The sequence below is a fragment of the Vidua chalybeata genome, chromosome 18 (genome assembly GCF_026979565.1).
Source record: "Vidua chalybeata isolate OUT-0048 chromosome 18, bVidCha1 merged haplotype, whole genome shotgun sequence".
Taxonomy (NCBI): Eukaryota; Metazoa; Chordata; class Aves; order Passeriformes; family Viduidae; genus Vidua; species Vidua chalybeata.
In genome coordinates this window covers 11601786-11607850 of record NC_071547.1, presented here as the reverse complement: position 1 = coordinate 11607850, position 6065 = coordinate 11601786, and the positions used below count along the sequence as shown (strand labels likewise).

Here is a 6065-nt window from a genome sequence, read left to right as displayed (position 1 = left end):
ACAAAAGATGGAGTTCAGCAAATTATCAGTGCTTTAATAACAGCCCTCTGCATTTCCTTACAACCCGAGGCAAGCAACTAACTATGTGCAGAGGGGGGAAATGCCAACTTCAAAACCTGCAGGGAATGATGGGAAAGTACTTAGTTCTTCATTTTTGATCCATGTCTAATTAAACAGACAGCTCTATCTAATATTTTTGGTCAATTAAGGTCTGACTTGTAGCAGCATGCACATTGTCTACATGATGTTTCCCATTTTGAGGCAGTTGTGCGGCCACAGATTTTTCTTAGAAATCATGGTTTTGGTAGACTAGAAGCATATGTCTTAAGCAGGAATTCTCAGAATGCCTTCAGATTGAAGCATGTTTGTTGCTGTGGGCTGCTGTTTCAGCTATGGTAAAATAACAGAAACCTGCAGAGTAGAGAAAATGAAATTAATTCTGGCTGAAATCTTGCCTCATAGAAGCTTTTCTATTAAGTATTTCAATTAAGGAGATAGAAGACCACAAACTATAGTTGCAAATAGAATGGGAGGCAAGTGTTAGGTTTTCCATGGATGAGGTGACAATCTGTTTCTGCTGGTAATGGTTGAAATGAAGACTAGCACCTGATTTCTTGCCAATGTGATAGAAGCTTCCAGTAAAACCCAGCTCTCATTTATCCCATATGTATTCTATCTCTTTGCATGCACCTACAGAGTAAAGCACACTAATAGGAATCAAGCTAAATTGGAATCCTATATCCATTGCCTGCATTTTATTCCTGTCCTGCCCAAAATCTGTTTAGATTTTAAACTTCTCAGAGCAAAAAGACAACATTTGTAGTTCCTACAACTTATGACCATGGCCTCACCTAGAGCCTTTAATGTACCCATTGATGTGAATAGTACCTGTCTTACACAGATATGAAATATTGCCATTTGAAGAAGTGGGACAGGATTGGATATAAGTCACAGGTGTGACATATTTGTTTAAACACTGGAAAAAAAGTAGCATTATTGATATTATCCTATGCATAAAATGCATCCCTCAGGTATGTCAGATGACACTCGATGGTGTATCCACATCTTCAAATAGAATAATGTAGATTAGCTGCAAACTACAGTTACAGACCTGCTTGGTAACAAAGGCTGCACTGTCTGAGGAAATAAACATGTTCATACCTGGATGAACAGGGTCCTAATTTATCTAAATCACTGATGCTTTAAAAATACATATTCAAATAAAAAGTTCCAATCCTCTGTAGTAGCAAATGCATACAAAAGTATGAGTAAGCAAACGTGAAATACCTCTTATGATGTCTTTTTTTCCTGCTCAACTACAAGCTCACCTCTAATAACATCTTAGTAATTGTAGCAGCCAGGAGCTGCCAGCAGAGGTTACCACAGCCTTTGGAGAAAGGCTGGTCCCTCTCCATGGAACTGGGCTAGCACGTGGCCCCTGGAGCTGGATTCCCTTTGGTGAAAGGCAGGCGAACCTATGACTACAGGAGAGTCATTGCATTGCTCCAGAAAAAAGCATGGAGTGTATGTCTAGAATTCCTCCTGCACCTTTGGCCTGGCTACCTAAAATAACTGACAAAATAAACTTCTCTGTGAGGACTGCCTGAATTTAAACCTCTTGGGTGATCCTGTATGCTAATGTGGGAAAAGAGACATGACCGAGGGCTAGCCTCATTATTATTATTATTATTATTATTAATAATAATAATAATAATAATAATAATAATAATAATAATAATAATAATAATCTCAGCCCAAGTGAGGCCATATCTGGAGTATTGTGTCCTATTCTGGTCTCCACAGTTCAAGAAAGTCAAAGAACTACTAGAGAGGGTCCAGAGGAGGCCACAAAGATGAAGAGGGGTCTGAAGCAACTTCCTTATGAGGAGACACTGAGGGAGCTGGGCCTGTTTAGTCTACAGAAGACTGAGAGGAGATCTCATTAATGCATATAAATGTCTCCAAGGGGTGTCAGAGGATGGTGCCAAACTCTTTTCAGTGGTGCACAGTAATAGGAAAAGAAGCAATGGCCATAAAATAAAACACAAGAGGTTCCATCTCAACATGAGGAAGGAGTTCTTCCCATGGAAGGTGGCAGAACACTGGAACAGATGCCCAGGGAGGGCCTGGAGTCTGCCTCTCTGGGGACATTCCAAACCCATGTGGACACCTTCTTGTGTCACCTGTTCCAGGTGACCCGCCTGGGCAGGGGGGTTGGACTGGGTGATCTCCTCCCAACCTGTTATTTGGTGATTCTGTGAACAACAACAATAATAGCAGAATAATTATTATAGTACCCCTGACCCTCACAGTAGGGGTAGGAATCTGATAGATTTGCGCAGCAGCTGCTGTCTGGGCTGTGTTGGTAGCTCTCCTCACACCTGATGGGGCATTGCAGTACACTCTGAGGGTACTAGGGGACCTTCCTGCCTTTTTTCTCCTCACACACCCCAGTCCAATTTCCCACCTTTTTTCCCCTCATGCACCCCCAGCCCTGTTTCCTATCTTTTTTCCCATCACTCATCCCCAGTCAAACTAGTTTCCTGCCTTTTCCCTCTCATGCACTACTGGCCCCCATTTCCCACCTTTATACCCCCATGCATCCCTGGGTCCGTTTCCTGCCTTTTTCCCCTCACACATTCGTGGGTCCGTTTCCTGCCTTTTTCCCCTCACACATTCCCGGGTCCATTTCCTGCCTTTTTCCCCTCACACATTCCCAGGTCCATTTCCCGCCTTTTTCCCCTCACACATTCCCAGGTCCATTTCCCGCCTTTTTCCCCTCACACATTCCCAGGTCCATTTCCCGCCTTTTTCCCCTCACACATTCCCGGGTCCATTTCCCGCCTTTTTCCCCTCACACATTCCCAGGTCCATTTCCCGCCTTTTTCCCCTCACACATTCCCGGGTCCATTTCCCGCCTTTTTCCCCTCACACATTCCCAGGTCCATTTCCCGCCTTTTTCCCCTCACACATTCCCGGGTCCATTTCCCGCCTTTTTCCCCTCATGCACCCACAGCCGCCATGACCTGCCTGGCATGAGGCTGCTGTGACAAACTCATCGTTGGATGAGGCTGTCAGGACGGAGTGTGTCACCCTCAGAGAGGTGTCCTGTGGCTCGTGGAGTTCCATGACCATGCCCAGACTGTGACCAGGGACTGAAGCAGCCATGGCCCACCAGGGAATGCTGAGGTGAGGCTGAGGGAAGTGGCGGCCATGCCATGCTGAGGTGTTGCCTTGTCCCTGTCCCAGCTGTAGCTTTGCTTACACTTCCCCTCACTGCCTGCAGCCCAACAAGCTTGCTGCAAGTTCATATTTGGTTTAAAGACCATATTTTAATGTGTAGTTAAGTGTTAATCTCCGTGTGTGGCTCAGAACTTGCCCTGCCCTGTGGGACTGGCCCAGCTCCTCAGCCTGACTTTACTTTTCCCAGCCCCTCATTGATGTAAATTTGTTTTTAAACCTCCTGCCACCCCTAAACTTGCTTTCATTTTTCTCCACTCAGCTCAATGAATGCTTTCATTTATCTTTTTCTTTTCTTCTTTCCTCAGGCCCTTCTGTCTGTTCTCCCTTCCCCTGCTTTGCCTTAGCTCTGTCTCAGCTGTAGTTACTGAAGGCTGAAACAGGATAGTGAGAATTCTCCCTTCTAGAGATAATGTTGCTTTTTAAAGAAAAGCACTCCTCCTTGCTTTTGATAAAAGAGGGCATCTCTCCTTTCCCCCCCCTCCTCAATTTCTCTTCACCTCCACATGGATCTGGTGCTGCCTGTGGCTTTCCATTGTCTCAGTCCACCTTTACTTTGTATATTTTTGCATAATTTCATACTGTCATGGTTGCAATCTGTGTTAAAGGCACACCCATCCAAAATTTCAGGAGAGAAAATTTGTGTTTCTTTACACCTGTACCATCCACTGGGCTGTGAAGCAGAGTATGAATTTTCCCATTTATGTTGCATTTGTCCCTAAAAACTCACATCTTGGACCTGGATCCCACTGAGCAAAAGCATCTCAAATATATGGATTTTGCTTTGATAAACATGCATATACTTTTTCAGCCACAGGAGTTGTAAACCTGCTTGAAAGTTGCTGAAAACCTCTATGTTGCTAAAGAAAGCATTTGTCCTCATTCCAGTATCCCAGCCTGCTGCCAGGAGCAGATGAGGTTTGCTTGCAGGAGATAAATTATTTATGGAAAGGTGTACATGCTATCTGATCTGAATCTTTACAGTGATAAGTTTATATTTAGAACTTTTTATATTAAGATTTTGTTGTTATCTCTAAATGAGCCCAGGTAAGTTGTGCTCATGAGCCTTCATCCTCATGCATAGAAACCCAGCCCTATGCTGAAAAGTTATTATTATTTATATATATATAAACAATGTTCTCCTGCTTTGCCTAATGATGTCTGGGAAGACTAGTTCTCAGTGCTCAACAGGCTTTTATCCTGTCCTGCTATTTTTAAAATTCAGGCTGGGTTCTCCCTGTGTCTTGTATATTCCTGTTCTTAAAAGCTTGGCAGTTGGAAATGAAATGATTTGCAGGTAATACATGAACTCAAACAGCAATGTCAAATGTTCAGAGTTCTAACATTAAGTATTCAGCACTTGTGTGCCAGGTCCACTCCTAAAATCATACTAAATTTAAAAATAACTGAGAATGTGCTTGTTTATCATCTGAAGATGGACCAATGAAGGTTCAAAGTTTTGAGTTCCTCTTTACAATTGCAGAGGTTGAATTCTTCTTTCTTGTGTAAAAACCACATAACTATCTTACTCCAGCAGCTGCAGAAAAAAAAGCTGCAAATGTTCTCAGACCCATGAAAACATGGTGGGAGATGGCGACTGACAGCGACTGCAAGACGAGTGAAATAAAAATCAAATTTCAACCTGTGGTGTCTTAGTTGTTTCTGATTATGAAATGGAAATGCATTCAGGTTTGATGATGTTTTTGGTACACAAGTAATACTCAGCTACAGGGGATATATTAAGAATCTGTAATTTTTTAAAGTCAGTACATCAGATCCTGAGTCCTGCAACTTAAAAATGGTGCAGCTGGGGTGGGTGGAATTCCTTTGGAATTTATTAAGTGCTGTCTGGTGGGTAAAGACTGAGATCTTTGGACCTCTCAGGATTCTCCTTGGCTTCCTGCCAGCTGGCTTCCAGGTAAGTTCCATGTAAAGAGCTGATATATTCTGTCCTCAAACCCAGAGTTTGCTGCTGAAATGCTGCAAGGGACTGGGCTATTAAAACAAATTAAGCCATCTATTTGTGAACATTTTGTGATGTTACACTGTATGCACTTGTCACAGTGCTGCCACATCAAGGTTAGAGTGAGAAGGTGACTAGCTGGCAGTCACTTAATCAAAGGGAGCTGTTGATGTCTCAGGTAGCCCAGGCAGGGTGAGGCTTGCATGCTCCATTGCTTTTAACAGCCAGATAATGAATATGCTTTCCAGAATCTGTGTTTCTCACAGGGGAAGCAGCAGCTGCCTGTGATCTGTGTTGCTGTCAAAGGAAAGTGAGATGTAGTTAATTCTGGGCTACGCAACAAAGACATATTGATCAGGGTTCTTTTGGCTCTGGTTGGATTTCTGCAATAACAATGACTAGGACAATGCAGCAAGCCAGGATGGCAAATCCAGATATGCTTTGTCTTACCCCAAAAAGCATGAGTTCTTACCACCAAGATCTGCTGCTGGGCATCAGCAGGTTCAGAGCAATTCCACTCCAGAGGGTCAGTAAGACGCTGAAATCAAGTGAAAAGGGCACATCTTGTTCACGTCATTATAAATGCACTTCATTTGTAGCTATAAGTTAAATTCATAGATTCAGTACAAACAGCTTGCAGTGCATAAGTTCCACATGATTTAAAGAAAAAACAACCCTGTGTTTGTGGTATCTGGATAAAGTTATACAGAGCTGCTTACAGAGGTAATGAATGTTCCAAGAATTATATAGAGTGAATGTATACATTATGCTTCCTCTGTTCCTGCTCTACTTGTAGGACTTCGATGTGGATGATTATGTGCTGTATATTTACTAGAGTATTACAGTGTATTTTTTATTGCAA

At 42.8% G+C, this 6065-nt stretch overlaps 1 long non-coding RNA gene across 1 annotated transcript; it reads left to right on the top strand.

Annotated features, from left to right (window-relative positions):
• The first annotated feature begins 2626 nt into the window (after positions 1 to 2626).
• LOC128797254 (uncharacterized) lies at positions 2627 to 4881 on the top strand. Its single transcript, XR_008434073.1, has 2 exons — positions 2627 to 3189; positions 4775 to 4881. It is a non-coding gene; the product is annotated as an uncharacterized LOC128797254 (long non-coding RNA).
• The last annotated feature ends 1184 nt before the right edge of the window (positions 4882 to 6065 follow it).